The following is a 24,403-nucleotide window of genomic DNA, read 5'->3' as shown; positions in this document are numbered from 1 at the left end:
CATTCATCCAAATTTTGATTATTGCTTTTATTTTTATTATTCTGTTTCTTACCTTTATCATATTTGCCACATTTTCTGAATGTGGGCACAGATGCATTAAGGATGTGTAATCCTTATGTTGCATGCCTCATACAAAATTTCAGTTTTGACCCTCTAGTGGGAAATATACTGTCTTTTTCACCATTATTATATGTTATTTTTCTTACAACAATAAAAGCTGACATTCTTGTTACCTATTTGGTGCTTATTTATCCACACAGATCATTTCTTTGTTCTACACTATCCGGGGAATCAATACACTTGTGCTTCCCAATGGTTTGATTCATTGGACAATTTAAATGTTTACCCTTTTCCATCCAATCAATGATTCCCATGTTGTTCATCTCACACTCTGTCATGGGTAACTTAATGTACAGCAATCGTTGATTATCCCTGGGCCATTCCACTCAGATCTCTGAGGGTACTGATGTTTGTTATTTTCAGAACACTGTGCCACGTGTTTTTCCACTGCTTTTTAATTGACTGCATGCATTGTGCCGTAATGATCTTAGATTGTGTTTTCCATGATCCATTTTCACTTCCTGCCCGCTGTGGGCTGATGCTTGTTTAAAAATTTTCTTCCAATTTTTCTGTTGCCATTTAAATTTTTGTGACTATAATTGGCACTTGTGTTATGTGTTTATCCTTTGTGAATCCTTTTCTGAAGTTTACATGAACCCTTGTTCAATTTTTTCCAAAGACTTTTGTGCATCTAGTGCTTCTACACAAAAAGTACCGGCTCATGTTAGATTTAGGCATAATGCTATTAGAAGAGCCCCTACTGTGTTTTCACTTTAAATTAATTGCAATCTTCAGGAATCTAAACAACTTCCACAGTTATCAGGCTGCTTATCCCTTTTCACCATTGTTTCATTTATCTTAATTTTGAAGTTATTGACACAACTGTCCACTTTCTGACAAACTTTCTATAATGAATGTCCTTCAAGTATGTGTATATTCCCTACAGATGTATGTATAATTCCTCATCTTGGTTAACACCAAGATGAGCTACGTAGTGAAATTATGTGTCTTGATTCCCTCTGCTGAAAGAGTTTCTTCTTGTGTCCACCGCTTTCTGATTATTTACTTCATCTATTTCATAGTATCATTGATCTTCCCATTTGCTGTTATGTTTTCTGCTCCATATGCATGGCAACAGCAATGCTTCTGTATTTATTTGTGGTGGCCCAAATATGTTCAATAATCATCTTTTTCAGGTCACAAGTGATGCTTCCCACATATTTCAGTTTGCATGGATATTGGATTATAAATACCACATATTTATTCTTGCACGTGATGTGCTGTTGTATTTTCTGATTGGCCAGTGGCTAGGGTGTATTCCTTTGTGTTGATATCTGTTTTACAGTCCATACAGTTGTTGCACTTTCAAAAACCTGGAGAATTCATATGTGTTTTATTGATGATTTTAAAGTGGCTGTGCACTAACTTGTCTTTCAGATTTGTTGCTATTCTATAAGTTTTATTAGGGTGATCACCCAATATGTCTGAAATGATTGGATCCAATTTGAGCAATGCCCAATGCTTCCTCAATATGTGGTTAAATTTGCTTGTTCTGCGGAGTATGTTATTAATCTGATCTGATTTTCGTCTTGTTCTATTCTTGAGTTTAGATTTTTGAAAACTTGACATGGTCACATGCTCAGGATAATTTCGTGTTCTGGAGAGTTCACTTGTCATCTGGCTATGTTTCTCAAATTCCAAATTTTGTGAGCAGTTCATTCTCATTCTTAATTCTCCAAATAAAATACTCAATTTTGAACTTTTTTGATGAAAACGTTTTGCATGCAATACTGCATTAGCTGCTGTTTCCTTTCTGTGCAGTGTTATCCCAGTCATATTATCCTAAGCATAGATTTCAGTATCCATGAAGGTTACTGTTTTGGTGCTGATTTCATATGTCAACCGGAGTTCCCTTTGTTGTTGTTGAATTTTTTGATGATATTCTGCAAATTCCTCTTCTGTATCATGCCTTTTCAGTAAAAGATAATCAATGAAACATGTTACTGTTTTTTTAATTAACTTATAATGTTCTGGTGCCCGTGCAATTTTCTCTTCCCACAAAACCTATTGTTAGGTTGGCATAGTTTGATGAAATCGAAAAACGCATGGCAGTTCCTTTCACTTCCTTAAATATTTCTTTATGAAACATAAACACATTATTGTACAGGCACATAACCATCATTTTGATGAGCATTTGATTATGTTGGTGGAAATGAATGTTTATTTTCTTCAAGAAACGTTTAGATATGTGGAGACCTTTTTCGTGTTCAATGCTTGCATAAAGCGAGATGATATCCACTGTTATCAGCCTTTAGGTGTGTTGCCCTGGTATCCCATCCAAACATTTGAAAACATCATCTGCATCTCTCAGATATGAACTAAGATCTTTCACTGGCAGTGGCAGGAAAAAAATCAATGTAGTTAGAAACAGGTTCTAATATGGAACCTTTTGCTGAGACAATAGGGGGCATATTTATACTCTGTTTGCGCCGAATGTGCGTCAAGATTTTTGACGCACATTCGGTGCAAACAATGCCCTATATTTATACTTTGACGTCCGACCCCGCGGGCGTCAAAGTTCCACTATGTGCGTCATTTTTTAGAAGGGGGAACCAGCCTTGCATTAATTATATGCAAGGTAGGCGTTCCCTTCTAAAAAATGACTTTAAGGCCTGTGCCCCATATTTATACTGTGACGTCATTTTGACGCACAGGAGGGGGCAGGCCTTAAAAAACTGCGCCCAGCCTGATGGGCGCCGTTTTTTAACGCCTGGGTCAGGGCAGGGGTTAAGGGACCTGTGGGCTCAGAAGGAGCCCAGAGGTGCCCTCCCATGCCCCCAGGGACACCCCCTGCCACCCTTGCCCACCCCAGGAGGACACCCAAGGATGGAGGGACCCATCCCAGGGAAGTTAAGGTAGGTTCTGGTAAGTATTTTTTTTCGTATTTTTTGTGGCCTGATTTGTGCCCCCCTACATGCCACTATGCCCAATGACCATGCCCAGGGGACATAAGTCCCCTGGGCATGGCCAATGGGCAAGGGGGCATGACTCCTGTCTTTGCTAAGACAGGAGTCATTTCAATGGGGGTTGGGCGTCAAAAAAAATGGCGCAAATCGGGTTGAGGCCAAAATTTTGCCTCAGACCTGACTTGCCCCATTTTTTGACACCCAAGCTCCATTTTCCCCTACGCCGGCGCTGCCTGGTGTGGGTCATTTTTTTTTTACGCACACCAGTCAGCTGCGCCGGCTAACGTCATTCAATAAATAAGGCGCCCGCATGGCGCTTTGGAATGGCGTTAGCCGGCGTTAACATTTTTGACGCACAACTGCGTTGGCGCAGTTGTGCGTCAAAAAGTATAAATATGGGCCTAGGTCTTTCTGAAGGATTCTGTCTATTTGTCTGTATTTATGGGAGAAAATTATATAATTGGTGTTACAGGATGATCAGTTGTTAAATATGTTTGTTCTACCTCGGTAAATCAATCCCAACTGTAACCACTCATCAAGTTGTGTGAATAATAATTATTTATTTAATTTGTGAGATTTATGGTTAACTTGATATAACATTTTATTTTCATCAATTGTCACTTTGCTTCTTTGATGTATTTTGATTTGTTTAGGATGACAATATTTCCCAGTTTGTCAGCCAGTCTTATTTCTATTGTCTCATCTTCATGTTGATGTTTCAGAGCTTACTCCTCCTGCTCTGATAAGTTGTTCTTTAATCGCGTCATTTTCATTCTGCACAGATCTTGGATATCTACTTCATGAAAAATGTCTATTTTATTACCGAATGGTAAATTAGAATGGAAGAATGATTTTGTTTTTTTTTGCCACTCAAACCTTCTCAAATTGGGACTATCATATCATCTATCCCCTTCTATGCTTCTGTCATATTGTCCAATTTTAAAGTCAAGAGAGTTACTGAAGTTGCTAGAAAAACAAACATTTGAGGTGAGCAAATCTAGAGTGTCGCTATTGTTGCAGAGTGCTCCTTACTGGAGCTGCTCTCCGCCTAAACTTGGGAATTACCCAGAGTTCTCTTTTCTGTTTTGCATAATTTATGCATCACTCTAACCCTGAAAGGGTGTTGTTATTTATATATATATATATATATATATATATATATATATATATATATATATATATATATATATATATATATATATCTTACCTGCTGGCGCTCGTCCTACTTTCCATTGTTTTGCACAACATTTGTGCCATTTGTTGAATCTTCACAAGTTTTTCAAAACCATTTTGGCACTCACTGTAGCTGCTGTCTTGAAAGTTTTGTGGTGTTTCATCATGTGGGGGCCAAGACAAGGAGGGGGTCCCAAAATGTGTTTTCCCCAGGGAATTTCCTATAGGGATTTTAGACACAACTACAGGCTAAACCGCTGAATGGAATTACACCACATTTGGCAGAAAGATAAATCGTGGTCCAGAAAGATCTCTTTTGTGGTTTGGTGTAAATCCATTCGGTAGTTTTGGAGTTATCAAAGAAAACATATTTATGGATATGTAGTAATGTGAAAGGTCCTCGAATCTGATGGATCTCAATATGAGATCTGATTGACTGTCAATCAGAAAATAGTGACAGCTAAAAAAAAACTTAAAGGGGCAAGGTAGGAATACTACAGGGAACCACGCTGGGGGCCACATCTTTTTTTTCATATATATTTCTATGAATCAGAAGAGGCTCTGCAGAATCTTTTAAAAAGCAGGCACTGTTACCCGTGCTTGTTTATTTTTTTGGGCCCCCTGGCTGGGCAAGGTCCCGGGGGAAATTTCAAAACTACTTTGTGGGATGAGTGCAGATGTGCCACTCTTCCCTGGGCCAGTTATGGCTCAAGGGTCCACAACTCCTGAGGCATGTCCTATATTTAGAAGAGGAAGGGCTTGCGGCCCCAGGGACTGGCTCCCTGGTGCCCACCTGTTACAAATGAGGGGAAGGAGGGCATGCAGCCTCCTCAGGTGATTTGGGCTCACAGGGCTGCAACCCCAGGGCCCAGCCTTGAAGAAAAAGGTTGATAGGGCCACTCGGCTCCCATTCCCTTGGTCATTTTCAGCCCCAGGGACCCCACCCACCAGCCGTGCAGACAAATGGAAGAGGGTAATGTGGCCCCTCCTCCTAGTGCCATTAATGTCTCTGGTCACCTTTCCCCCAGGGCCGGATCAAGTTGTGACCCATGATGACCCAGGATGACCCAACTGTGTTTGCTCTTGCTTGGGGGGACAAATGAAAAAGCCCTTCTAAGCAACAACAAACACTAAGGGCCATATTTATACTTTTTGACGCAAAACTGCGCCGGTGCATTTTTGCGTCAAAAATAATACCGCCGGCTAATGCCATTTTGGTGCGCCGTGCGGGCGTCAAATTTATAGTTTGACGCACGGCGGCGCAAATCACAGGTGGGAGTCATTTATTTTGATGCACACCGCAGCGTCAAGTCGTAAAGCAAAACGACGTTAACAAGGCGGAAATGACTGTGGGTCGATTTACGAGCCCGCAAACCAGATAAGCGCCGTTTTTTGACGCAATAGCATAAAATAAAAAAACACAAACACTGCCATTTCACCAGAGGAGAGCCAAAATGGATCCCAGATGCCACAACAGACCCCAGGAAGATGACAACAGACCAGGAACCAGCCAGGAGGACCCACAAAAGAACCAGCACACTTATAAGAAGAAAAGAAAGTGTCGCTTCAGTGCAGAGGAGCAGGAAATTCTGGTTAAAGAGGTGACGGAACATCAGCACCAACTGTTTGTCACCTCAAAATTGCCAATTAGTAGGAGAGAGGCTATATGGCAACAAATTGTTGACAAGATCAACAGTGTGGCAGAAGTACGCAGAACAGTCACCGAGTGCAAGAAACGCTGGCATGACTGCAAGCGCAGGACCAAGGAAAAAATGGCTAGGAACAGGAAGGCAGCACTGCAGACTGGAGGTGGGAGTGCAGCACACCAGGAGGCCCTGGACCACATGGAGGAGATGGTCGCAGCGGTCATCCCTGAGGAGATCGTCACAGGGATTCAAGAACAGGACAGCGCAGACTACTAGGAGACAACGCACATGCAGGGTAAGTCGCATGGGAAATTGAAATGCACTAATGACAACTGCAACCGGGGGGGGATACCTACTACACATTGCATGTAAGTCATCATATACATGGAGTGGCATGGGTAAAGGGGCACGGCATGGGGGCATGGCCTGCACAGACAGAAGCTGGGGCACACCATTACACTACACCAACAACAGTCCCATGGGGGCATGCTGCCATGCCAACGATGGAGCAAAGGGAAAGCCACGCCAGGAGGGAAGGGCACAACGTCAAACTGACATTCCGGCACACGTCAGTCACCATACCCCCCACATTAACTAGGGCCCTATTAACAACCTCTAGCCATACCAACAACTGGAATGTAACTGCGACAACAGTTGCCACTACCACCTCTGATCTGTGTGCAGCTCAAGTAGCCAATGGCAGTAACCTCCCCATGGATCAAACACACCTAAATTAGAGGGTTGAGGATGACAACTTCAACAATCCCCTGAAAAAAGACAAAGGCCTCAGTACTGTCAAATGTCAATGCCCATAGTTGTTGCAAACATCGGCCAATGTAAACAACAATAGGAGCTACACAGCACTAAGGACATACCCATGTGTGAGAAAGTAGCCTCTTTCTAGCCTTGTTACCCCCACTTTTGGCCTGTTTGTGAGTGTATGTCAGGGTGTTTTCACTGTCTCACTGGGATCCTGCTAGCCAGGGCCCAGTGCTCATAGTGAAAACCCTATGTTTTCAGTATGTTTGTTATGTGTCACTGGGACCCTGCTAGTCAGGACCCCAGTGCTCATAAGTTTGTGGCCTATATGTATGTGTTCCCTGTGTAGTGCCTAACTGTCTCACTGAGGCTCTGCTAACCAGAACCTCAGTGGTTATGCTCTCTCATTTCTTTCAAAATTGTCACTAACAGGCTAGTGACCAATTTTACCAATTTACATTGGCTTACTGGAACACCCTTATAATTCCCTAGTATATGGTACTGAGGTACCCAGGGTATTGGGGTTCCAGGAGATCCCTATGGGCTGCAGCATTTCTTTTGCCACCCATAGGGAGCTCTGACAATTCTTACACATGCCTGCCACTGCAGCCTGAGTGAAATAACGTCCACGTTATTTCACAGCCATTTTACACTGCACTTAAGTAACTTATAAGTCACCTATATGTCTAACCTTTACCTGGTAAAGGTTAGGTGCAAAGTTACTTAGTGTGAGGGCACCCTGGCACTAGCCAAGGTGCCCCCACATTGTTCAGAGCCAATTCCCTGAACTTTGTGAGTGCGGGGACACCATTACACGCGTGCACTACATATAGGTCACTACCTATATGTAGCTTCACAATGGTAACTCCGAATATGGCCATGTAACATGTCTATGATCATGGAATTGCCCCCTCTATGCCATCCTGGCATAGTTGGCACAGACCCTGGTACTGCCAAACTGCCCTTCCTGGGGTTTCACTGCAGCTGCTGCTGCTGCCAACCCCTCAGACAGGCATCTGCCCTCCTGGGGTCCAGCCAGGCCTGGCCCAGGATGGCAGAACAAAGAACTTCCTCTGAGAGAGGGTGTGACACCCTCTCCCTTTGGAAAATGGTGTGAAGGCAGGGGAGGAGTAGCCTCCCCCAGCCTCTGGAAATGCTTTGTTGTGCACAGATGTGCCCAATTCTGCATAAGCCAGTCTACACCGGTTCAGGGGACCCCTTAGCCCTGCTCTGGCACGAAACTGGACAAAGGAAAGGGGAGTGACCACTCCCCTGACCTGCACCTCCCCTGGGAGGTGTCCAGAGCTCCTCCAGTGTGCTCCAGACCTCTGCCATCTTGGAAACAGAGGTGCTGCTGGCACACTGGACTGCTCTGAGTGGCCAGTGCCACCAGGTGACGTCAGAGACTCCTGGTGATAGGCTCCTTCAGGTGTTGCTAGCCTATCCTCTCTCCTAGGTAGCCAAACCCTCTTTTCTGGCTATTTAGGGTCTCTGTCTCTGGGGAAACTTTAGATAACGAATGCAAGAGCTCATCCGAGTTCCTCTGCATCTCTCTCTTCACCTTCTGATAAGGAATCGACTGCTGACCGTGCTGGAAGCCTGCAAACCTGCAACATAGTAGCAAAGACGACTACTGCAACTCTGTAACGCTGATCCTGCCGCCTTCTCGACTGTTTTCCTGCTTGTGCATGCTGTGGGGGTAGTCTGCCTCCTCTCTGCACCAGAAGCTCCGAAGAAATCTCCCGTGGGTCGATGGAATCTTCCCCCTGCAACCGCAGGCACCAAAAAGCTGCATTACCGGTCCCTTGGGTCTCCTCTCAGCACGACGAGCGAGGTCCCTCGAATCCAGCGACTCTGTCCAAGTAACCCCCACAGTCCAGTGACTCTTCAGTCCAAGTTTGGTGGAGGTAAGTCCTTGCCTCACCTCGCTGGGCTGTATTGCTGGGAACCGCGACTTTGCAGCTACTCCGGCCCCTGTGCACTTCCGGCGGAAATCCTTTGTGCACAGCCAAGCCTGGGTCCACGGCACTCTAACCTGCATTGCACGACTTTCTAAGTTGGTCTCCGGCGACGTGGGACTCCTTTGTGCAACTTCGGCAAGCACCGTTTCACGCATCCTCGTAGTGCCTGTTTCTGGCACTTCTCCGGGTGCTACCTGCTTTAGTGAGGGCTCTTTGTCTTGCTCGATGTTCCCTCTCTCTTCAGGTCCAATTTGCGACCTCCTGGTCCCTCCTGGGCCTCAGCAGCGTCCAAAAACGCTAACCGCACGATTTGCAGCTAGCAAGGCTTGTTGGCGTTCTTCTGGCGGGAAAACACTTCTGCACGACTCTCCACGGCGAGAGGGATCCATCCACCAAAGGGGAAGTCTCTAGCCCTTTTCGTTCTTGCAGAAACCTCAGCTTCTTCTGTCCAGTAGAAGCTTCTTTGCACCCGCAGCTGGCATTTCCTGGGCATTTGCCCATCTCCGACTTGCTTGTGACTTTTGGACTTGGTCCCCTTGTTCCACAGGTACCCTAGATTGGAAATCCACAGTTGTTGCATTGCTGGTTTGTGTCTTTCCTGCATTATTCCTCTAACACGACTTCTTTGTCCTTAGGGGAACTTTAGTGCACTTTGCACTCACTTTTCAGGGTCTTGGGGAGGGTTATTTTTCTAACTCTCACTAGTTTCTAATAGTCCCAGCGACCCTCTACAAGGTCACATAGGTTTGGGGTCCATTCGTGGTTCGCATTCCACTTTTGGAGTATATGGTTTGTGTTGCCCCTATCCCTATGTTTCCCCATTGCATCCTATTGTAACTATACATTGTTTGCACTGTTTTCTAAGACTATACTGCATATTTTTGCTATTGTGTATATATATCTTGTGTATATTTCCTATCCTCTCACTGAGGGTACACTCTGAGATACTTTGGCATATTGTCATAAAAATAAAGTACCTTTATTTTTAGTATAACTGTGTATTGTGTTTTCTTATGATATTGTGCATATGACACTAAGTGGTACTGTAGTAGCTTCACACGTCTCCTAGTTCAGCCTAAGCTGCTCTGCTAAGCTACCATTATCTATCAGCCTAAGCTGCTAGACACCCTATACACTAATAAGGGATAACTGGGCCTGGTGCAAGGTGCAAGTACCCCTTGGTACTCACTACAAGCCAGTCCAGCCTCCTACACCATGCTGCATATGTCAGGGTCACAATGTAACATCCCAAATGTTATACTGCTCAGACAACAGCATTGGGGGGGGCACATGTAACTGGTCACTGACATATACCTGCACAGTCAGAGGAGAAAATAGGACACTGATACGATTATCAGGGCAATCCAATGTACCACACATTCCCAACATCAGCTGTACACATTACCAGTGCCAACATCCACATCGTGCCATAACATTGCTATGCATAGGATATGCTACATGTCAACTACATTTAAGTGGATGTGAAAGATCAGAGACTGGGGCAAGTCCAGATTGTTAAGTGTTCTGCCAGTGCCATCAGATAACACGCACAGCCAGTGAAAGGTCTCACCATGAGAATGGATGTAGACGGAGTGTTGAGTAGGACAAGAAGGTGGCAATTCACTATTTGGCCAAAACCAACACCTAGAAGAGATGATGCCGACAAGTCTCATAACTTAATAACATACATGTGACATGCAGGTGGGCCATAGGCCTGGGAGAATGCCCATCTGAAAGACTGGCGCAATAAACACGAAACAAGATCACAATGTGAATTCATCACAAGGCAGGCATGTCACATCACTAATGCCACAACACAGACACACTAATTGTACCCCGTTTCATTGCAGAGGAAGATTAGTCTCCTGTGGATATGCCTGTCCCAGATTACCCTGATGACATGGATGACAAGCTGATAAACCTTCCACAGGAGACCATCCAAAAGGTCCTTGAAACCCTCCAGACCCCACCTTCAGTCACATGGAGGAGCACAGAACAAGCAGCCATCACAGAGGATGCACCCACCACCCACCACCCCAATTGTAAGACCTGCCAGCTCCAACACAGCTGAGGACTCAGACGACACAGGCACCATCTTTGAGAGAACTGTAGTTGGGGTACAGTAGGAGCTGGCGAAGGAGGTGCGGGTGGGGATGCAAACTATGGCAGCCAGCCTAGAGGGGTGCGTTCGTGCATGATGTCATCTGCAGATCAGGCAGCAGCTATGCAAGCCCTAACATCTAACTTGCAGGAACAGCAAAAAAAAACAGAAGGAAATCAGCACAGCTGTAATACAGTTGACCCAACACCTACAACAGCAATCCTGTCAACGCGTGCACGAATGCAACATTGAACCCCTCAGGGCCGAATTGGCTGCCTATCATCGTGATGTGGCTGCTATTCTTAAGAATCAGCAGATCCTCCTTGCTGCAGTACTGCCCTTAAGACCTTCACAGGTAGCAGCGACCGGGATGTCTGACTCCACGTCTTCTAACACTGAGGTGTGTGTTGCCCCTTCACAACCACCACCACCAAGAACAGAGGAGGCAACACACACATCAGAAGAAGAAGACATGGAACAGATCACCTTCACATGGAAAAGTACCCGGAAGCACTAGTCCCTGCCACATTTAATAACAATTACCAGGGTCCTGCGCTTTGTAACATGCCAGTCTTACAATAATTCTACTTAATGACTGTTCGGCTTACCACTGTATATCTTGTCAGCCTGCCCAGTGATTGTCTCTCTCTTACTCATTGGCAAATCTTGTCCCTCTGCACTGTCTGAAACATCACCCCAGCATGTCAAAAGCATTTCCGTAACCCCTTCTGTAGGAACACAATGTAAGATGTCACTCTAATGGAATCATGGACAATGCTCAGATAGCACTACAGCAGTTTTCAATAAATAGCACTTACACAACAAATCTGTCTCTGGGTAATTTGACATATCAACTGTGCAGTAGATAACTGAAATGTGCCTACTGTCAAATTACGTAGCTTGTCAGTACAAATGTCCTGATATTATGTAGTCAGATACATCTGCACAGTGCCCATGATTGCATCATACTCTGCCCATCCTGAGGGACATATCTGATGAAGTGAGAAACCATAAACCATCATGCTGTGTTGGACAGAATAATGCTTCCTCAAGGGATATCTAAGTCATAAAATAGTGGCAGCAAAATGTTATCACCATGCAATACTAACACATATAACAATGCACACTAATCTAAGCAAACGCTACAAAAACTGCATGAATGAAGCGGTCTGAGTTTACATACAAATAGGTACTCATGCTGAACTGTGTCACAAATGACGTATGTGAGTCATGAAGACAAGAATACAAGAGTGCCTATGAGAACTCATCTTATAAGGGTGTCCTTGATCTTCACACTGCAATCAGACCGAAAACTGTTCCCCCAATACAAGTCTGGAAGCACTGTTTGTGACGTAGAAAACACACAACAGAAACAAATTGTGATCAATATTAACTGTGATTGGTGGTTGCAACAAAGGGTGGAAACTTTGCAAGGTAGCTCTGGGGTAGCTGCCAATCTTACAGCTCAGTTGAGATTTGCTTGTAGCAGAGGACACAAATGTAATAGAACAACATTCAAGTACACTGATTCCAAGCACAGGATCAAGTACCATTTAACACATACTGGTAAGGGTTAACCAAATATTTATTAAATGCTAATCACAGAAGAGGAAACTGAGGGAAAAGTCTTACCTATCCTAATCTACCCTGACTACTCATTACCCACAACTGTCCCTAACTAACCTAAGCTAAACTTACTTATCACATGTAACAAAACGTTCTAAACATCCACCCCCCACCCTCCTTATGAGACGGGACACATGGAGGACAACACCTACTAACCTAAACACATACTAGCCTATACTAAACAAATATAAAAAAAAATGTAATTTTTTTTGTTTTACATTTTTCTTTTTTTTTAAACACACAAGAACCCCAACGTAATAAGTAAAAATAGAAAGAATCAGGACCCCCCACCCACTAACACTAACTAAACTAACAGCCTATACTAACCTAACACTAAGCCCCCTAAGCCCACTAAGAATAAGAACAAGGAAAGAGGTGGGAGGTGAGGGAATCATGTCCATATCAAAAAAGTCTAGAGGTTGGCCCTGCGGAGGGTCCTCTTGATCGACTTCACATGCCGGTTAATGTGGCGAACATCCCGGTTCAGATGGCTTAACTTGTGCAGCACACGGTCCATCGTCCTTTCCATGTTGTGGAATGCTGCAGGGTCAACAGATGGAGCTGGGGCAGTCTGGGTACCGGTGGAGGAGGTCTGTGTGTGTGTGGAGCCAAGGCCAGTGTGCTGTCCTGCACCTGTAGCAATGCTGGGGCCTCGAAGTCCGGCAGATGTAGGGACAACAGTCCAAGCTGTGGGTGGGGCCACCTGGCTTGAATGGTGGTTGTGCTGGTGGTGGCTGTGGTGGCAAAGTAGTGCCACCGTGTGGGAAGGCCCTCCATGCCCCGGAGGACGGTTCATGGCGATATCGACGGGCATTCCTCCTTAACCCCGACTCCACCAGCAGGATGTGCTGGTATCTCATGGCCCGCCGCTGGAACTCACGGACCTGGTCTGGAGTCATGTTTGCAGCTGTGAAGACAAATGCAAATAATATACATTAGGAACTGCATTGTGTGAAATGGCACAAGAAATCAAACAGACAATGCATCTACTGTACTTGTAACAGCTCATATCACAATACAGATCATTGAATGTCCCTGAGGAAGTACATGGCAGGCCAGCCTACAAATGTCATATCACACATAGCACATCCATAACCTACAAGATGGGTAACAACTGGCATTGACTTGCCATCTGAGTTCTGCCAGTTATCAGCTAACAATCATGCAGCATATCCTCTGCCAATACCTGGGCTGCAAATGTCAGTGTACGGAATGCAAAACTAAACCACATGGTCTGCAAGTTATAACAGGACTTGCCAGTATAGTACCCATGTGCCAAACCTTAGTGTGTATACTAGCTTCCAACCAAACAGTCACTTTTTCACATATATGTGTAACATACTGGTAGCATCAGTCCTAGGTACCCCATTCACAAACCCATGCCTGTGTTTGAGGGTGGGCGGGGTGGATAAACAACTATCAATTCCAAACAACATGGACACCGAGGAGTGTACAGAAAACTCCACACATGTTTGTCTCTACACACACACCACAGGTAAGGTCTATCAACAATTAGGAGTCTGCAAACCATTGACCAATCATAGCGCCACATATGTCAGGAAATGCAGAGCTTGGTACACAACAAATACTTCCAGTAAATCATGACTTACATCAGACAGAGTTGCAAGAACAGCCATGATCATGATTAGCATGCACACCTAGGCCATTGCAGTCAAGTTCCACATACTTGTAGCACTACATGTAGAAGTACATGCTGCTAGGAAGTTCTACCTACAGTTTAATAAGTACCTTGGTAAATAGGGAAGCAGAAGTCTTTTGGAAAGCAATTGGCTGTACCAATCTTGGAGAATGTGGGTCTGACAGGCTGACTAAATCTGAGCTGACTTCCAGTGCGACTCTTGTTGATACAAGTGTCATCCACATGACTTACCCCAGTACTCACTGTGGTGCCTACAGGAATGGCCTACAATCCCTAGATAATACAATAGGATACGCATTGGCCAACTCAAAGCATTTGAGAAACTGAAATCCCACTCATGGAAGAAGACAAATGATTGCCCAACGCATCACACCTTGCTATGCGTTCAACACACAGGAGTCCATAACCAGCAAACACAACACATAACAGACATATCAACACGTACTGGAGTGGTCGGGGTCCTCAAATGTAGCCACCTCTCCCACAGTGCAGGGTGCCGGTCCACCTGTAAGGCATGGAAGGAAGAAATGTGCTCAATATCTGTGCACAGGTCAACAATTTCATAAACATATACAATGTGTAGGCTGAATAAGGAAATGGCAGCCATTCAGACATGATGATACTGCATCTGATATATCACGGACAACTTGTACATAGCATGGGTCTGACAGTTACACGCATATCTGCACACATGCAGTGGCCCTAACTATCATGTGGTGGCAAACATGCCCTGTCATTGGTGACCAGAAAAAAATATGGAGTGTAATCGTCTCATCATGTGCATCCAAGAGAGACATCCAAAGCCTGGTTACTTGAGGACTGCATTACCAGTCAAACAGCCTATGTGGCCATGACACATTTATGACACATAGGTACAATGTACAGAGGGACAGGGACTTTTGTAAGCCCTCATGTTGTTACAGTTTCTTCATTTGATGTGGCCCAGCTATGGTGATTTGCACCAACCATGGAGATGTGAACCCATGTGCATACCTTTGGACTGCCATCCCTAATTGTAATGTGGCACAACTAACTCCAACAAACATTCTAAGATGTTAGCTGAGGGCACCTTACACCTTTTCACAATGTTTTCAAATCCAGATCTGACATGTATCCAAAAAGATAAAGGACCACAATAATCCCTAACATTCATATAACTTCTGTGAACGCTTTCCTTACACACTCACCAGACTCACATGAGACATGTGTCTGAGACACTTTGCTATCATCAATTGACGTGAAGCCAGCGCTCATTTTCTGCATCATGTAGTGATTCTAAAGTCAGTCTAGCTATTGCGTCAACAAAGTTAGCCAATATGTCGGTACATCTTTACTTCTCTGGCAAATGTGCCCTATATAGACATGATTGGTTCCTATTTTGTTTGGTTGTCTGACACAAAGGCAGCACCAATTTACTTCACAGAAAAGTATCCTGTAAGTTTGCTGAGCACGTGCTACCTGACAGCTAGCAATTGTGATCCTTCCCATAGTGCATCAATTATCCCAGTATGTTTCCCCAGCATTACACACAGTCAGCAACTTAGCTGGCAGACATTGTACAAATCATCTTATGTCACTACAGAGCATTTAATCGTGCACATTTCCATGATTAGTACTCACCAACAGGGCCACCAATCACGATGCCCAGGTAGTCCAAGAGATCCTGCTGCCTGGTGATGAGGTCAGCCCACCGGTGCTTCAGCTGGTGGTCACTCCTCTGGTTGGCATACACATGCTGCAGGTGATGCAGCACCTTTCCCCACTGGATTCTGCGTGCCTCTGTGTGATACCCCTGTATCACCCTGTCCCCTGCCTCGATCATCAGTGGCAAGAAATGGCACACAAGCCAAATGAAGCCCCCCAACTCCTCTTCACCCATCCTGCCAAGACGTGGCCTACCAAACATTGTAGAAATGTGAAAGGGAATAGGGGTTAAAGAAATAGAAAGGGGAAAAGGGGGAAAGTAGGGGTACAAATACAAAGAAAAGTAAACTTAACCACTAAAAGAGCCCAACTATCCCCAAACTACCACTACCCACAACAGCCTCCACAAACAACAAAAACACTAGATACATGGACAAATGTACACAAAACACAGTAGGACAGTATACACCAACAATATTTCTTTCACAAATTGACAATAGAGACAGCACACAGGACACAAAAGCACAAAATCTATGGACACCACTCTCTACACAGCCACACAGTCTAGAAGAATCTAGACTGCAAAGTGAAAGTACACCCACTGTACATGATCTGTAAACAGGATATCCTATTACATCACTTCCTGTATAAAATGTCAGCCCTTTTTTGTGTTATGCGTCATAATTTTTTCACGTATACAGTTTGTGCGTCCTTTTTTTGACGCACAGGAGTGAAAAGTAGCCCGCATCCAAATAATAGTAAATAGCCTGTACAATTATCTGGATGTGGCCTAATGTTCACTCCTGTGCGCCCAAAAAAATGACGCAAATTCAGTATTGGTGTACAAAAATTGACGCATAATGCTAGCAACGTCAAAATTTCAGTGCATGAACTGGTTTTGGGCTTTTTTCTGCTTTTATGTTATGTTACATTTGGGACACATCAGAGATAGCCTGATGGCACCCACTATGGCGTTGATGATGTATGTTCACATGTGTGACATTATACTGCAGCGGACTATGATCCGCTACTTCCTTCACAGTATTTTGACGGTTGGCTGACGCACTAGATGGCCATATGTGTGGCCTACATATATGTATTGCACAAATTGGGCATGTTTGGCATCAGGAGAGGATAGCAATATGACACACATATGTACAATACCTAAATGCCTTTGGCTCAATGTGTGTGCTGTGGCAACTAATGTATTTGTTGACCAAGTGTGTGTGTTTCACATGATGCATTATTGCACATATGCTTGTATGAATGTGACGTCCATGTGTCCAAACCTTAGATGCAAGTCATTGTGGAAATGAGAGAGGACATGTGTTTTGTCATACATGTAGCAACATCCGTAATGTAGACTTCCAAGATTTAGTGTAACGTAGACACCACATATGAGAAAGCATGCACCAGATAGCTGGCAGACGCTTGTTCATGTCAATGGTCCACATTTTCAACATCCTATGTCCTAGAGTTTTGGTAACAGCTTCCTAGGCACTAGTTGGTGAATTCCACAGTGAGTCATACACATGCATTGAGGAAGTGGGTACCATGTTGTTTGCCCAGACAGACAAAGGAGAATAACAAATGTATGATGACACCACAGTTATGGTCATATAACTGAGCCACAACTCTCAAGTGGCTGTGGTGGACCAGCAGACGAGGCGGCACGTGTCCACATATTTCCAGTGAACAATTGCACATAGGTGTCTTGTTCATGTGTGTGGTCCAATGTTGATCCTGTATATTTTTGGGGGTGTCATTTGTCACAGTTCGGTCCAGGACTCATCATGAGTCAGTGGCAGCTATTCCTGTATCTACTGAATATCCTTTATTGATCAATGATGAGTAAAGTGGATGTGGACATGAGAACCTACATGCGGATGGTCCCACCCTGCCACTAAAGACGTGTAATGAGACAGTCAACAGGGCAACCTTGGTGTGCTGAGTGAGATAATATCTCAGGTGTCATGTTCCGGCAGGTGTCATTACAACATTTGTACACAGATTAGCCTCTGCAATTCCCACTGCATCTGGGAACATCATAGCCTCTGTGCTGATTATTCTCGCAGCTATTCACCACACACGGCCCATCAATATGTTGTGAGCAATGTAATTCTGTGTGTGAACTGTCAGGGTCCTGACATGTGTGGATTTTTCATGGACATTATCAGAGGTTGCTGGTTCTGCTGAAGGACCCGTACCCAATCTCTGCACACGGCCCTGGGACACTGTCACACTTTGTCATTCATGCATAAATGAGACCCAGACAAGGGATGGGCCATGAATTTTGGTTTTCACAGAGGATTTAAGCCCAGGCAGATGATGCTATACAATGTATTTAGGTATGCATTGAAGAAGCACATGCCCAAATACCCCCCGATGAATGAGAGGTTTGCTAACGCAAGTGTGGTACATATGTAGACACAGGGATACTTTAGTGTGACGCACAGACAGATGCCAGTCATGCTGACAGAATGCAGGGTGAATCAGGATACAGCAATTTGACAAGTTACAAAATCAGTGGTCTGACTAAGACTGTTTGGAGGATGAACTAGACAGTTGACATGTCAAACTGTGTATGTCCTGTGTTTTTAAAGGTGACAAATGAACCCAAGGGCTGTGTTACACGGCTTAATTAGTATCAGTGCTTAACGGTGTATTTGACATAATGGCAACTCCTATGCTGTTCCATGCATCAGCAGGGGCAGTGCTTGTTGAAATGGGTGGTGTGCATGGAGGTGATCACAGGTGTGGGCTGCATCAGTTTCTCACGGGTCCTGTACGTGAGATTTGCATTCTAGTGGCCAACAGACATTTTCACACGGGAAGCAATCTACAGGTGCTAACAGGGCTTGGAAACTAGAAGCCAGTGTATTAATTGACCTGACGTCCATGCAGTCAGATGTTCTATGACAATGGCATACCATAGGAAATGGTGTAGCACACTGGATTGCTATTGGCAAGCTGTGTGTGTATAGGAGGGAATATCAGGGTACACATCTTAGTATTCCAGGGACCTCTTCAGACAGGTGGATTGTGACCAGGTGCATGGGTGTGTCAGGAGTTAGGAAATGGGTTGACATATACATGGAATGTCACGTGCGCAATACTGCTCATGTGTGTGGCACTTGTGCTGTCTATGTTCTGCTTCTATGGAACTCTGGTCACAGATAGTCCTTGCAAATATTGGATGCAGTTGGACTTACTGCTGTCAAGGGTCTGGTCAGACATTCCTGTTACTGATGCAAAAGCACATCAACTGCCTCATGTATGAGGCTTGTTTTCCCCTTATTGAGTGATGGTGTCTTAGTTGTGTGCCATATAATGCGTTGGACCTTGATTTCAACATGTAGGTGTGAAATAGGTGTGGTCCTCTGCTCTTGGCCTTCAAAGGAGAAATGTACATGATATATGTCATTTACAGTGTGTGTGTATTTGACCATTGTATGTTGCGCATCACATTAGCTCTGGGATTTTCAGTGTCCTAATCGGTATATCAGCAATGCTCCATGAGGCAACACTCTTATTCTGATAGTTAGAGATGAAGGTGTGCAAAAATGAATAGCCAAATGATGATATGGTGATTATTATAGGTGTTTATTTAAATTAGTTCATAAAGTGGTGATGGTGATTATATTTAAAAGAAATTGTTCACAATATGTTGCCGCCAGCATATACCAGCGGCCGTGTTCTGTAGTTCCCCCTCATGTTGCAGGCCACCATCCTCCTCTTCCTCCTCTTCAGGCATGTGTGGCTCGGGTTCCAGGAGGGGAATGTTCCTTTTCATGCAAATGTTGTGCAGAATAGCACATGTTAGGATGATCTTACAGACCATCTCCGGGGAATATAGGACTCTACCACCAGTGATGTCGAGGCACCGGAACCTTGACTTGAGGATGCCAAAGGTCCTCTCGACTATGGTGCGTGTCCTCCTATGTGCGTCATTGTAGGCACGCTCTGCTGCAGTACTCGGGTTGCCAATAGGTGTCATTATCCATGGCTGGATGCCATATCCCTGATCAGCTGCAAGAGAAAATGAAGGGGATCATGTTGATGTAGCTAGCCCCATTGAAATCACCTTTCATGGCAGTAGTTGTCTTGTGTTGTCTGTGACTCTTTTGTGTTATTATGTCGCATCCTAGGCTTGTAGGATGTACCATCTGCAATGTGTTGTTTCCTTGGCTGAACGAGTGTTTGGCTGCTGACCGGTTGTCAGCAGTATGTTTTGGGATTTGCAGTACAGTGTGCCCTCCCTAGCATTGTGACTTGTGATACAGATGTCCGTGTGTCTTCACTGGGGGTGAGTTGATAGTTCCATACACAGATTCATTTTGACAGTGTTGTTAACACGTTCATATCAATGTACCCTGGACATCCCATACCTTTAGACTTATGCAATGGATTAATGTAAACGTCATTGGGACACTTACAATTTGCAAGGTGACATTTAGGCAACCCACTCCACATGTTGTGATCTTTGATGTCTTAACATTAGACTTTACACTAATTTCTGATGTGTGACAGGTTCAATGGTGACCTAAGAAACATGCCTAGCAGTGTCACGACCTCAGTGTGTTCTTGTCGACATGTTGCTGTTGTGGAGAATGTGTTGTGTGTCCTAGAAGGTTTCTGTGCAGTGTGTATATAAGTAGGTTTTGTACTTACCAACAAGTAGTCCATTGCCATACCGTCCATCCTCGAAGTGTTCATTGATGGTGCAGTGACGGAAGATGAATGAGTCATGGACACTCCCAGGATATTTGGCCACAATGTTGGTGATCAATCCTTGGTGATCGACAATGGCCTGCACATTGATGAAGAGTGAGTGTGCTTCCTGTTGCGGTAGAGGTGTTCAGTTGCAGCAGGTGGCACAAGGCGTACATGTGTGCAGTCGACTGCACCAAGGACGTGTGGGAAGCCACTAATGAGGTAGAATCCCTGTTTTGTTTCCTCCTGCTTCTGCAGTGTGTTAGGGAAGCAGATGTGGCAGGGGGTAAGTCCAATGATGGCATCCAGTACTTTGGACAAAAAGGCAGAGAATGATGGTTGTGATATTCCGGCAACCAGGGCACCAGTTGTTTGAAAAGAGCCACTTGCCAGCATGTGAAGTACGGCAAGCAGCTTGGTTTCTGTTGGGATGGTGCGGGGTGTCAGCAAAGTGGGTGCCAACTGCGGCTCAATGTTTGTCAGCAGCTGCTGAATGGCCTGCCAGTTCAACCTGTACCTCTGGATGATGTTGTGTTCCCTGAGGCCAGGAAGGGTTGTTCTTGGGTGGAATATCCTCTCCTGCCTTCCGCGCTGCCTTTGGGGTCCCTGCAGTTGTTGTGGTAGCTGCTGTTGTAGCTGCTGGGCTCTGCGTCTGCGTGCACGCTGGATAAGAATCACCTCCATGTCTCCCTTTTGCTGCTCTGCTGCTCTGCTGTTGCTTCTGTGTGTTCTGATTAAATGCAGGTGTGTTTGCCCCATTTTAACGCCTGCCCTGACCCAGGCGTTAAATTTTGACGCAAATCGGGCTGTGCGTCATTTTCTGGCTCCGCCTCCCGGCAGTGCGTCATTTTTGCCCGAAAGCATAAATACGACGCACGGCCGTTTAAGTCATTTTTGGGACGGGAACGCCTACCTTGCATATCATTAACGCAAGGCGGGTTGCCGCATCCAAAAAATGACGCACACAGCGGACTTTTGTCGTCTGCGGGCTCGGGCGTCAAAGTTTAAATTTGGGGCAACATTTGACGCACATTCTGCGCAGACGGAGTATAAATATGCCCCTAAGAGCCTGAAATAGATATTGGCAGACGAGTTACTCCTTCGGCGGAAATCTAAATCCCATAGGATATATTGGGATTTAGATTTTGGCTGATCAGATAGCCATCACTGCTGTGATGGAGTAACTCATCCACTCATATTAATCAGGCCCTAAGTCCGTTCCTATCAGACAGGATCTTGATAAAATCTCCCCCTGCTGGGAGTGGACTTTTTGTCTGTTTCATCTGTTCCTGCACTGAAGCGGGCAAAGAAACAGTGCACAAATTGCTCCCTCTGCTCCTTGCTGGCAGGAGTAATGCAGACTCCTGAAGGAGGTGGGGAGCTGATTGGAGATGTGGGGGCATTGGGGCTCCCCTGCGACCCAAACAAAGATGCACTGGGTGGACAACAAGACACCCACCCATTATTAGACAGGTCCAGGGGACTTGTCCCCGGGCCATAATCAGCCTAGAGAGGGTTGTCCACATGCCCCCCCTTTATTAATTTAAGTGGCCCCTGGGGATGGGGTCCCAGGGCCAATAATGGCCCAGGGGAAGAGGCTGCATACCCCTTCCCCCTTATAATATGGCCCAGCCACAGGAGTTGTGAACCCCTTGGACAGTAATTAACTCCGGGAGAGAGGCTGCATGCCCCCCCTCATAAATGAAGCAGTCTGACCTGGGTTATGGGGTCACCAGGGCCAAATATGGTCCGGAGAGAAGAGCCACAATTCCCTCTACCCATACAAAATGCAGCAGGCCCCAGGTTATGAGGGTCCCTGGGGATGAAAATATCCCATGGAGGGGAGGCTGCATGCCCCCTCCCAGGTTAGATGCCTTTGGGGGGTTGGCCACAGGGCCTGCACGGCATGGGGTTGGTTGCATGCCATGAGTTGGCTACAGGGCCTGGCCACCAGTCATGCCCTGTGGCCAAACTCATGCTGCTCACGGCATGGGTTAGCTGCATGCAGGGGTTGGCCAACTCCTGCTGCACACTGCAGAAAGCCATTCACAGCTTGGATTAACCTATGCAGTTGGATTAACATATGGTTATTAAATATTACTTTATGTTAAAAAAAAACTAGAAATTTGAGGAAAAAACACAAAGGTTACAGGACCATTATACTTAGGAAATGGAAATTCAAAAAACTTGAAATAATCACAGAAAAAAACAAAGTTTACAGGGACATTGTATTGAGGTTCGGATTTTACACACACACAAAGCCACAGACATTCAGCAGTTATAGTTATACGTACCCCAAGAAACTATAACTTAGGCCCTAAGGTAACTATAACTGGCACCCTTACCATGCACTGCTAATTACTCACTGTATGAGATCACTTACATTACTCATAACACCTTCTATGACATCGTTGATAATATCCCTGAAACATTTGCACTGAAGTTATTAATGATAAAACTGTGCACGTTGGGAGTGAGAGTTATAATTACATTAGGGCACAAATTTATGTGGGTTTGTGTTTGTAAAATCTAAACCCAAGTATAGCGTCCTTATAATCTTTGGGTTTTTTTCAGTGGGCCCATGGTATTATTAAAAAACAAAAACAAAAAAAAACATGGTTGTCCAGGGCCTGTGGAAGATATTGCTTTATATTTACAGGAGAGTGGGATGTGTGTCCCCCTCCCTGAGTGTCAAGGAATGGCTGCTCACAGGCCACAATGGGTGGCAGGAGTTTAGGTGCCTATACAGGGTAGACTGTAGGCCCTGCAGTCACACCCCCGCTGAGCACTGCCACATGCAAAATAACTGTAATTTACCAGTTAAAGTTATCTCAACTAACTATAACTCGTGCTATATGGTAAATATACATCAAGCCCTTGACATGCACTGCTAGTTACCCCACATGTTATATCACTTGTGACACCTCCTATTGCATCATTGATAATATCACTGACATATTTGCAATAGACTTATTGATGACAAAAATGCATGGCATGGACACAAGTTATAGTTACATTAGGACATTAGTTATATTGGCTCCACAAAGCTACAACATGTGAATTTCAGTGGTTTTATAAATGGCATTTCTCGACTGACATTTTCACATATATATATATATATATATATATATATATATATATATATATATATATATATACACACATATATATATAAATGTGTGTGTGTATATATATTTTTATATATATACAAATATATTTATATATATATATAAATATGCATGATTAAGAAAAAAAAAACATATGCATAAACAACATAAATAAATCAAATAAGATACAACACACAATCTTATAGCTGAAGTCCTGGTCAGTGAAATGTTGATTAAAAAAAATCCAGTGAAGTACTGAAAAGCAGATGGTGATCTACCATTCTTATCATGTGAACTAGAGAATCCTCTGCAAATGTGGCAAAAATTCCATGAAAAAGCTCCTTTTTCAGCATTTATTTTTATCACGTTCATGTACACTCTCCCATAGTCCCTATTTGAAGATAGCCATAGCTATCTTCCTCTTCCCGAAATCTGGTATCCACTCTCTGGCCCAATCTGGAGAAAAGGAGGCAACATCCCTCTCCCTGTTCTGGGAGCAAATTTTCAAGTTCTTGTGAGTGGATACAAATGCCGTAGAGACCAAAATGTGTATTCACTTCAATATCCCATTTGGAATATTCCCTTAATTTTTGAAGTGACTGCATTATTCTTCAACAGGACAGCAGTTCACATCTAATTGGGATCCTAGTTGCAGTCACAGGAGGGAAGTGTAGGAGGCTGGCCTGATTTGCACTGGGCACGTTGGGTACTTACACCTTACAGCAAGTCCAGTTATCCGTTGTTAATGAAATTTTGTAGTGTTCTAGCAGCTCAGGCTGATAGAGGTAACTAAAGCATAGCAGCTTAGGCTGAACTAGGAGACAGGCAAAACTCCTGCAATACCACTTATACTGATACACAAGTAAAGACAATACTCAGGCCCTCATAAAGAACATGACGGTTCAGACCGCCATGCCGGTGACAGCGGAAAAGACTGCCACCAGCATGGCGGTCTGAACAGCCATATAAACAACACAGGGAGGGGCA

Source organism: Pleurodeles waltl, chromosome 1_2 (genome assembly GCF_031143425.1).
Source record: "Pleurodeles waltl isolate 20211129_DDA chromosome 1_2, aPleWal1.hap1.20221129, whole genome shotgun sequence".
NCBI lineage: Eukaryota > Metazoa > Chordata > Amphibia > Caudata > Salamandridae > Pleurodeles > Pleurodeles waltl.
Note: the sequence above shows the minus strand (reverse complement) of the source record.